At 49.8% G+C, this 9,800-nt stretch overlaps 1 protein-coding gene across 1 annotated transcript in view; it reads right to left on the bottom strand.

The window, feature by feature from the left end:
• Positions 1 to 9,464, bottom strand: part of PLAT (plasminogen activator, tissue type) — a 23,517-nt gene extending 14,053 nt beyond the window's left edge. The window contains exon 1 of the mRNA XM_040643218.1: positions 9,359 to 9,464. The gene's annotated coding sequence lies outside the window, so the exon portion shown is untranslated. The remainder of the gene's footprint in view (positions 1 to 9,358) is intronic.
• Between the last annotated feature and the right edge of the window lie 336 nt (positions 9,465 to 9,800).

The following is a 9,800-nucleotide window of genomic DNA, read 5'->3' as shown; positions in this document are numbered from 1 at the left end:
CCCCCCCCCCCCCCCCCCGCCCGCTCCGGGGCAGCGGGCTACGTAGGGTGTGCTCTTTGGGGGCCCTTTTCTCACTGGGAGGAGGAAGCTTGCTATTGCTCCCAGGCTTCTCGAAGTTTCAGAAGAGAGTAGTAGGGAGCTGAGCCCGTCCGAAACAAGAGCACTTGGTGGAATCTTCTGATCACAGGGAACTGCTCTGGATTTCCTCTTTCTCAAAACTTCCCAAAACCCCTCTTAAATTTCCCTTCTTAATTTCATCCCATTTCTTATAACCTTTTAAAATAGATCTTGTTAAATGCATTTGCCCTCTTTCTTCCGGATGTTAATCCTGTCCACACATGCACCTAGACTGTCCCATCCTTTATTATCTTGGCCAAGCCTTGAGGTAGCTGTGGGGACTCTATGAAGAAATTCTGAAACAATGAATGAGTAAATGAGCCACCAATCAACAAGGAACTTAACCCTCCTTAGCATTGCCTGTCAAACCAGCCGGCCCTTTCCCAGGGGGGTTACTTTCCTCTTTTCTCTGGATGCCCACCAAGATATTGTTTTATTTCAAGAATTCAGGGTCCTACAAAAAAAAAAAAAAAGGACCTCTGGGTCCTTCTAACTGGAACACAATTCTAGATGTTGGAAAATTTCCAAGTGAGAAGTGCAGTATTGACACATTTGTATTCCCCGAACAAATGGGGGAGGGGGGCCAGATGGGGAGGCGGAGCATGACGTAGGGCTTCCACTGCGGCTCCCACAGCTGCATCGTGTGAAAACCGTGGCAACTCAGGGGCAAAGGAGTCTATTTTTGTCTTTTGCTCCTGGAAGAGTCTGAGACACTCTCCGTTCTGTCAGTCCTTATCTTCCTCCACTTTTGGGGGCCTTGCTGGGCCTTGAGCTGACCCGGTGACAGTCTCAAACAAGGCAATAGCTCCATCTCGCTGCACAGAGGCAGTGAGAGCATCTGGACAGGCTGAATGGGGTAGGAGGATGACAAAGAAATGAGTCATCCCGACAGCAGACAAGCAGTGCAGTCCAAAGACATGGGAGAAGGCAGAGAGGAGGAAAAAATGTGTCCTTGTTTTGCCTTATTACAGAGGTGGGCGTAGAGGCCTGGGGGCAGTGCCTGGACAAAGAACAAAGTGAATACCAGAAACAGGGACGCAGACTCCGGGTTGTGGGGCCAGCCAGCGCCAGGACAGGCTTCAACGCCGTGTAGCTCCGGCTGTCGCCAAAGGCACGAGCGCTGCGTGCTCGAGGTGAGGAGGGTGGAAGGTGAGGTGTGCCAAGCAAGTGTAAGGAGTCCTTCGAGGCTCGTTTCCTAAATACAAAGACGGCTTGTTGTTTTTTTCCCTGTGTTCTCTTCCTTTGGCTCTATTTCATAGTTTCCCAGAGTCAGAGAACTAAAAAAGCAAGGAAGGAAGAGGAAGGAAGGAAGGAAGGAAGGAAGGAAGGAAGGAAGGAAGAAAGGAAGGAAGGAAAAAGGAAAACCACCAGGATGGCTCACTTTTGTTAGACTGGAGTCTCTGAATCACTGAAAGCATTGCTGTGTGAGAGTCACGGTGCAATGGCCATAACGCCTGTGGTCCCCGAGGTCCCAGGGCCCCAGCCCTGGCAGGCCCACACTAGCACACAAAGCTGATTCCTGCAGATTTGCAAAAGGCACCCTCTCTGGTGGATGGAGTTCAGCAGACACAGAGCTTGGCAAATTGACAAAGAATCTGTGCGGAAAAAAACAAAACCAAACCAGGACACAGGGCCTGGCGAATAAAGAACGGCCTGGATTTCAAGGATGGCTGGGCAGGAATCCTGGTGCGGGGCACAGCCTGCACGTTTGCGTGCAGAAGACTCATCTGCTTCCAGAGCATCTCTGACCTTCTGTCTGGAAGCTGCATCAGGTTCTGCCGGCTACTCTGTTCCCTGGCCCTTCTGAGCAGCCATGAGTGGTGACCGTTCTAGGGAAAAACAGGAACAATGGACTGGTAACCAGGGAGGGGTTCCTCTGCTAGAGCCAAGGAAGTGTGCCACTGTGGCGGAGACATCAGTGGTCACGCCGGCCAGGAACTCGGTGTTCGTTTCTGCAGTGGTAGCTGGGGGTGCCGACTGATGGGCACCCATTCACAGCTGTTGAGTCTGCATCGGGTGAGGCCGCTGGAATGGCAGCAGGACAGCTAGAGGAAGGACCTGGGGAAAAGTGGATGAACTCTTGTCCTCAGTGCCTTTACACGGGCCTTTTTTTTTTTTTTTGAAGATTTATTTATTTGAGAGAGAGCACACGCATGCACACACGAATGAGGGGGGTGAGGGAGAGACAGAGAGAGAGAATCTCAAGAAGACTCCCCACTGAGCCCAGATGCAGGGCTCAATCTCACGACCCTGAGATAATGGCCTGAGACCATGACCTGCGCTGCCGTCAAGAGTCGGATGCTTAACTGACTAAGCCACCCAGAGGCCCCTCCATGTCCCTTTGCATTGCCCTTTACCCTCCACTGTCCTACCTTCTCCACCTTCCCCCTTAAAAATCTACCCTCTGGGGACGCCTGGGTGGCTCAGTTGGTTAAGCGTCTGCCTTCAGCTCAGGTCATGATCCCAGGGTCCTGGGGTCAAGCCCCACATCGGGCTCCCTACTCAGCAGGGAGTCTGCTTCTCCCTCTCCCTCTACTGCTTCCCCTGCTCGTGCACTCTCTCTTTCTGTCAGATAAATAAAATTTAAAAAAAAAAAAATCTGTCCTCCGGAAAGGGGCTGATATGCTGATTCATGTAAGGTTAGAATGACTGAGTAAAAATTGATACACTTCCCAAATATGTCTATATTTTAAGACATAAAATCAGCTCCCAGGGATGCAAAACTAAGTGGGCTGGACTCTCGAGGTTTCCTCCAGGGCTGACACACTGTGGTTTCTGCCGTTGTGAGAACAAATGATATCATGGGTATAAACTGCGAAACACTTAAAAATGCGTATAAGTACTTTTATTTAAGCACAACCACATGTGTGAAAGTGATCTGCATAGAAGAATGTACAGAAACCGTCACTCAGTCAAGTGCTGTGATTCTAGGTACAAACAATGCGATTGCCCCAGCTGGTATAGAACTCGAGGACTTGTAGTTTTTACTCCTGCCAGCAAGAAAAAGGCAGAAATATGAGCAGGCTAGAGGGAGGGAAAATTGCAAGGGAAAGACAAATGTAAGTTGATACAAGGATCAAATTTTACAGCGTGTGCAAGGTTTGCAACCTTAATCTTTGGTGGAGGAGATTCTCGGGGTATGATTGCTTTGCAAAGCTTCTCTCTGGAAATCTGAGTGAGAGAGAGTCCGTCTCCAAGAATACCAATACTCTGAAGTGACTCATGGCTTTAAAACAAACAACACCCTCCTTCTACCCCCCAACCACCGTGGCCCAGAATGGATGCCAACAAATTAGAAAAGAAATGGTCCAAGGAAGAACTCCTTCGACCAGCAAAGGCATGTCACTAGAGTTGGGACAAGAGAGGGGGTGAGATGGCAGGAGGAGCCCTGCCCCCACAGGTGGGCCCCCCACCAAGCTCACCTTTGTGGGTTCCAGATGGAGCCCAGGACAGGAGCCCCTAGCCTAGTAGCCCCTGTCTCGCTTACACAGGTCCTGCTTTTTACAGAGGCCGTGCTCTCAGAATAAAAACCATTTTCAAACACCACCGTCATGTAAACAAGTCTTAACTTTCCAATACTTAATCTTCTGTGTGTCAGAGTTTATTTTCTCTCTTCTTGAATTGTCTGCTTTTATAACAAGAGGACAAGAGAGGAAGAGTCTGTCTCTTATCTAATTTGATCCATTCCAATGAAGGGAATAGAACAGAATCCTCTCCCAGCTCCCACCCATCTCACTAGTTACTCAGGGCAGAATTCTCTCCAAACATCTGCAAGCTACAGGTGGGTGACTTGTGTCTGAGTTATATGAAATTCACCTGGTGACACTGAAAACTCTACACTGAGCACTGTCCTCGACTCCCCGTCCACCCTCTGCCGGGTAAACCCGGTTGTTTGGAGGAAGTAAGGGAGTGCTGGTTGTGGGTCTAGGAAAACAGAAGTCCATCCTGCCTCCTTTTAGGATAAAAACAAAAGAAACCCTTTCCTAATAAACTTTCTACCCTGTGAAGAAAAAAACAAGGTTCAGCTGACAAACGCGAACACAACTAGTCAGTGCAATAAACTGTTAACCCCAACTTTTGAATTTAAACAAACGCTGCGATCTGATGTTAGTCTAAAACAGTGTCTCATCGTAAGCATGAGGGTGGTTCCTTGTGCTCCTCCCACTCCCTAAAGCCAGCATCACTGCAAAGCAATGAAATACGCCATACTTTGATAATTCTTCAGCTTACCTCCACATTTCCACACCCATGCGTCAGAAAACCCATCAGAAGTTCCCTTGGATCGTTACTGGTTTTGTCCTCATCTCCCCGGCTCACAGGAAAGCGATGACAGGGTGTTTGAGAGCTGTATGTGGATTAATGCCACTTGCTCCGCAGGCATTCGAGTACCTACCACTTGCCAGGCATCATTTACAAAACCCTTTTACAGCCATTGAATCATTTAAGGCAATAGTATTCTCTCGTTTTTACAGATAAGAGAATCAAACTTCAGAGAAGTCTAAGGGCCTTGGCCCTAAGGCCAGACACGTGGTGAGAGGTGGTGTCAGGACTCGAGCCCAATCCTTTTTCCACCACTCCTTCCTGTGTCCTGATGCTGGACCGTAATATTTTTAATGCGCTCAGAGTTGCTATTTGGGAAGGGCAGCATGTCACAGTGCAAGGGGCATAGCCTCTGGAGTCTTAACTTCAGATTCCACACAGGTTGTGTGTGGTTTCCTGGATTTTCTAATGGGCCAATCATTCCCACCTTGCTGAATTACTACAGCAATTGGAGAAGAAGCAGGCAAAGGCTCCATGCAATGGCCAGTGCACAGTAAGGTCAACCATACTGACTGTCACGAGCGTCCTTCAATAACGGGAGCACCAATGTTAACAGCTTCTCCCTGGAAAAACAACCGAAAGCTACCGAGGCAGAAAGACGCTAACGTCTATGGGGTTCCCCACTGCGGTCAAGCATTAATACGCAAATACTGTTTCCTAGATCATGTGGCCCTCTTGTGATAACCTGCAACCGGATTCTTTACAACTGGTATCAAAGTTCATACCTTTCGTCTACATGCGCAGAACAGCATTCACAGGAGCCACTGTTTCCTGCGTATGAGGTGGTATCTTTTATCCTATTTTTAATGTTTTTTGTATTTGCCTTTCCTGGACCTACTTCCATCAGGGCTACTCTGGGCTCTCAGAGGAAGCTGGAATTAACACCCGAGACAGCTGGAAGATCAGACCCTTGCTACTGAGAAGGTCCGTCGGATGCAGACCGCATGGATGTTTAAAAACCAGAGACATTAGGCTAGAAAAATAAGGAAACCGGAGCTTCCCAGAAAAAGAAAAAAAACAGCTTCCCTTTTTCTCTGCAGCCCAGGGGGCAGACACAGACTCTTGCTACGACGAGGCAAAATAAAACAAGTTTCTCTTTTCTATGAACAGGACAAAATGTGAAAAGCGGCAGAGATCCAGTTGACTGGCGGTCTTTCCCTTTTAGATTACTCCTAGCAGGTTGCTGGGCTTAGCTTCTCTACTGGGTGTCCTGCCCCCACCTGCCAAGGCCTCAGGGGACATCAAGCTGTTGTTGCCAAGCTCTCTCACAAACGGGCTCTTTGGGTGCTATCAGATCCTCCCCCCACCCACCTCTCCTCCAAGCCCCAGCTCAGTCTAATTTCCTCCTGAGTTCATGGTCTATGTATTCACCATCGAGCACCAACCACCGACCAGGCACAGGCTCCATGGCGTAAAGACATTATGCTCTGTCCTCAAAAACTCATAGTTTCAGCACAGGACAGACAAGTAGTTAGGTCATCGTAGTGCGGTGGGATCGCGCTGTGGTATATGCAGAGGAAGAAGGGGTCTTAGTAGAATGTGGAGGAGGGCGATCTAGCTTCCTCTCGTTGAGGTAAGGGGTGGTCAAGGTAGGCTTCCTGGAATTGATATTATGTAAGCTGTTGGTTGAACAAAACAAAGAGGCGTTCCTGGAGCATATTGCCAAGAGGCGACCATCACTGGGGGCCCAGGGTAACAGCAGCAAGCAGCCAGAGCCCCTTACTCTTCAGCCCGAACACCTTCCACTGGGCAAAGGAACACGCCTCACACGCCCCAGGCTCTCCCTTCCAGAGCATCCCTAGGAGGAAGCATGGCTGGGAAAGCCCAAGAGTTCCAAGGACGCGGGAGCCTTTGGGGCATGAGTTCGGTTTCGATTCCCTAATGTCTGGTTGTAAATTAATGGAATATTTGTGACCGTATAATAAACAGACAAGGCTTTGCATACAAAGGTATCTCAGAATCTAGGTTCAGCCTGACCTTGAAGTGGGTTACTTCAGAGGCTCAAGGTGGAATCAGGTTTTCTAGATCAGTCCCCACCCAACCTCTCCAAGCCCTGACGCCCGTGGCAGGAGCATCACATAGGCCAGCCGGGCTTGCCTGCCCGTGGGCCTGCTGGCCAAGAGCCCCCCTCAGGATCACGGCTGTTGGCACTGACGGTGCTAGGCAGCTGCGGAGACACACATCGCGCTAAGTTTTATAGGAAGAACAGCTAGTCAGTATTTCCTGGGTAACGGTAATAGGCACCAGAACTTGCCCAAGGCATCCCTCTTAAAAATGGTAATGAAATGCCTGCTGTGTGCCTAGCACCTGGTTCCTTTTCCCTTCTATCACACAGGTTACTTTTCAGGCGATCAAGAGGCTTGCCTGTCACTCCGCCCTCTTCTCCAGAAGTCAATTTCTCAGGCAGGAGAATGTATGAAAGATCGCCAAGAAAATGTGCTATTTTTCTATGTAAGCAGACGACGAAGCCAGTATTAGGAGACCATGTGGCTGGACCTGGGGTTGGAGCGGAGCGAATGGCCGCTAAGATTCTCTCTAGCTCCGACTTCCTGTGAGTCTAAGTCGTCCTCATTCTTTTATCTGGTTTGATTTGAGACATGGTTTTGTGAGCTGGTTGGCTTAAAATGAGGCTTATACCTTGAAACTATGCACAGAATTTTTCTCCATGTGCCGCGAATGACGCAAAGAAAGAATGAAGAGAATATTCTGGTCCCTTGTCCATCCTAGCCATCTTATCCGAGCAGAGCTGAAATTCACACACAGAAAGTAGGAATTTTATTCTGAGATTGTAGATGCAGATACCAAATAATCAAGTGAAATTGAACATTTCAACTCAGCACCTGAATTCTCCCTCAGCGCCAGGCACTCGGTATCTCTGAGAAGTGTATGGACTTTGAATTTGGACTGGAGCTAAGTTCTCCCCCATTCTTGTGAACCACGTTGTCCCCTCAACTGTCTGATCGGAAATAACCCGCACACATTTTAAAGGCTTTGGAAATCCTGAAGCTGGCACTCCTCCTTGCAGATGACGATCTTAGTCAAAGGGCCCCTTCAGTGGCTGTCAAACCCCCTAACCAGAAAAGGTGCTGTTTGCAGATTTGCACCAGGCCTCCCCCTGAGCAGTAAGTTTCCCCGAACGCTCTGTGGTCCCAGGCAGTCATTTACAAAAGCGTTAGATGGGTATGGTCACTGGGTACGGCCGGGCTGCTGCTTACGATAGTTTGGAATGTACTAAGCATGGTTCTACTCAACGTGCTGGGACCCAGGAAAATAAAGCCGAGTCCCAGAGCCCCTCCTCAACCAGCACAAATCACAGCTGTCCCTCAGCGACGCCCTGGCCACACTGACTGTCCCGCCGTGAGATGAAGCCACTGATAGTAGAGCAGACACCAGGAGCATCTGACACGAGGTATCACAAAATAAACTGAGCTGGTCTTAGGGAGTCCGGACAAAGACCGAGCCCCTGGCCGAGGGGAGCTACCGTTTATCCTTGATGAGACCTCGCGGTTTGAGGCTGGCATCTCTGAGAACAGTTTAGGTAGAATAAATTGGTGGGTGGTGTGGAGCTTTTTCTATGTCAACATTCCCAAAGCCCTGCTGGTGCCCGAGTCTGGCTCTGCTCTCACAGGAAGCACTCACGCTGACCGTCATATATTGATTCTGGACAAGTCGGCGTCTAGCTCCCAGGATGAGTCTTCCTGCCCATGGGCAAGAATTGCTAGGAAGTCACCTTTGAGGGGACTCCACTTACTAGTTGCATTTGCAGAATTTCTTCATGCAATTGCAAAAGCACACACACATACACATAATTTTTTTCCGTCATCAATCCACCGCAGGAGATCACCATTATTAATCCGACTTGACCACCAGGTTAATCAGCATTTCCACACTTCTTTGCATTTGAGTTTGTCACTAGTTACCTGGGAGCTCAGCATGTTTTCCTACTTGGCTGGCTCCCTCCCGTCCTCCCTCCCAGGAGGTTAAGAAAATAAAGATAATAACAGCAAAAATCTGGAAAGCCCTGATATGCGTCCTGCAGAGTGCGTTAGGAAGAAAAGCCGTTGATGTTAATCTTCCCCCTGTAATTGAGAAGTCCTTTAAGAGGACCTCACATTTGCACACTGGGCAAAAACTGACCAGTGGAGTTGGGGGGCCGGGGATGTGGGGGGAGATCAGAGGCCTTCTGTTTCCCAGCACTCCCCACCTACTTAATCCTGCTCCGAGGCAAGTCGGGCACCACCCCCGCCCCATCCCCAGCCTCGGTTTCTTAATAGGCTCACTGAGGGAGGGCAGCAGCCAGACACCGGGGACCCTCCAGGCTCTGAGAGCCACCAGTCCTGAGAGCTCGTTTGGAGGTTCTAGCAGGGGAGCGCAGCTACTCGTACACCCTTGACCGAAGAACGGTCCTCCTCTATCGGGGAAGGTCTTCCTCTTCGACCGAACGCGCAGCTTCGGGAGGGATGCACATGGAGCGGTGAGGGAGGAAGGGGACACCCACCTAGCCAGCCAGATCAGCCGAATCAACCCTGGCGATCAAGAGAGCCACCAGTCCTGAAGGCAACTGATTGCACGTTTTTTGCCCGTTAGTCATGAGGGGCTCCCATTGTCTCTTCAGAGCATTTCTAATTCTTTCCACTTTCCCCTTTACTCTGCAGAGATTTCTTCTCCAAGAAATAATCCCTCCTATTCTCTCTTCCCCTGAACGCCCTGGCCCCTCCAAAAGGCTTCAGCCCAGCCCAATGAAATGCAGATACAAAAAGAAGGCTCCCTTTGGGCTCAGATTCTAGCTAATCCGCTTCTTGCCTGAATTACACAGTCAGTCCCTCATTCAGGCATTCCTCTATTGGCTCAGTTTGCCAAAAACACTTTTAAGAGAGACAGGAGGAGATGGACAGACAGGGAGGCACAGAATTCAACTTACCGCCGCTGCTGGCCTTGCTTCCCTCCCTCCGAGAGTTTTCTCTTCAGCCCCGGGCTCTTGCAGGACCTCAGCTCCAATCTCCTTGCACAGCTCCAGCCTGCTTTAAATTTCAAGGCAGGGGGTGGGGTCAGTGGCCCTGGGTGGGCGGGTTTCTCTGCAGCAAGAGGATGCCCAGTGGACAGGGCCATGAGGGAGCCCAACGGGGCGGGCCTGTTTTTATAAAGAGGGGGAGGAAGTTTCTGATGGAAGCAGCACAGCCCAACCTGGCTTAGGGCCAGCCTGATTATTCACAGTCCTGATGTCATCGGATCACAGGAATTTGGGAGTTGGACAGAACCCTAACAATCATCTTCCTTTAAAAGCCCTAGTCCATGACCTAAATGGGACCCCCAGGATCAGCTGGCTGTAAGCCTATCATGGAAAGAGGAATTTACAGTTCTAA

The sequence above is a fragment of the Ursus maritimus genome, unplaced genomic scaffold (assembly GCF_017311325.1).
Source record: "Ursus maritimus isolate PB19 unplaced genomic scaffold, ASM1731132v1 scaffold_28, whole genome shotgun sequence".
In the NCBI taxonomy this organism is placed as follows: domain Eukaryota; kingdom Metazoa; phylum Chordata; class Mammalia; order Carnivora; family Ursidae; genus Ursus; species Ursus maritimus.
Note: the sequence above shows the minus strand (reverse complement) of the source record. Positions and strands in the feature narration are given on the sequence as shown.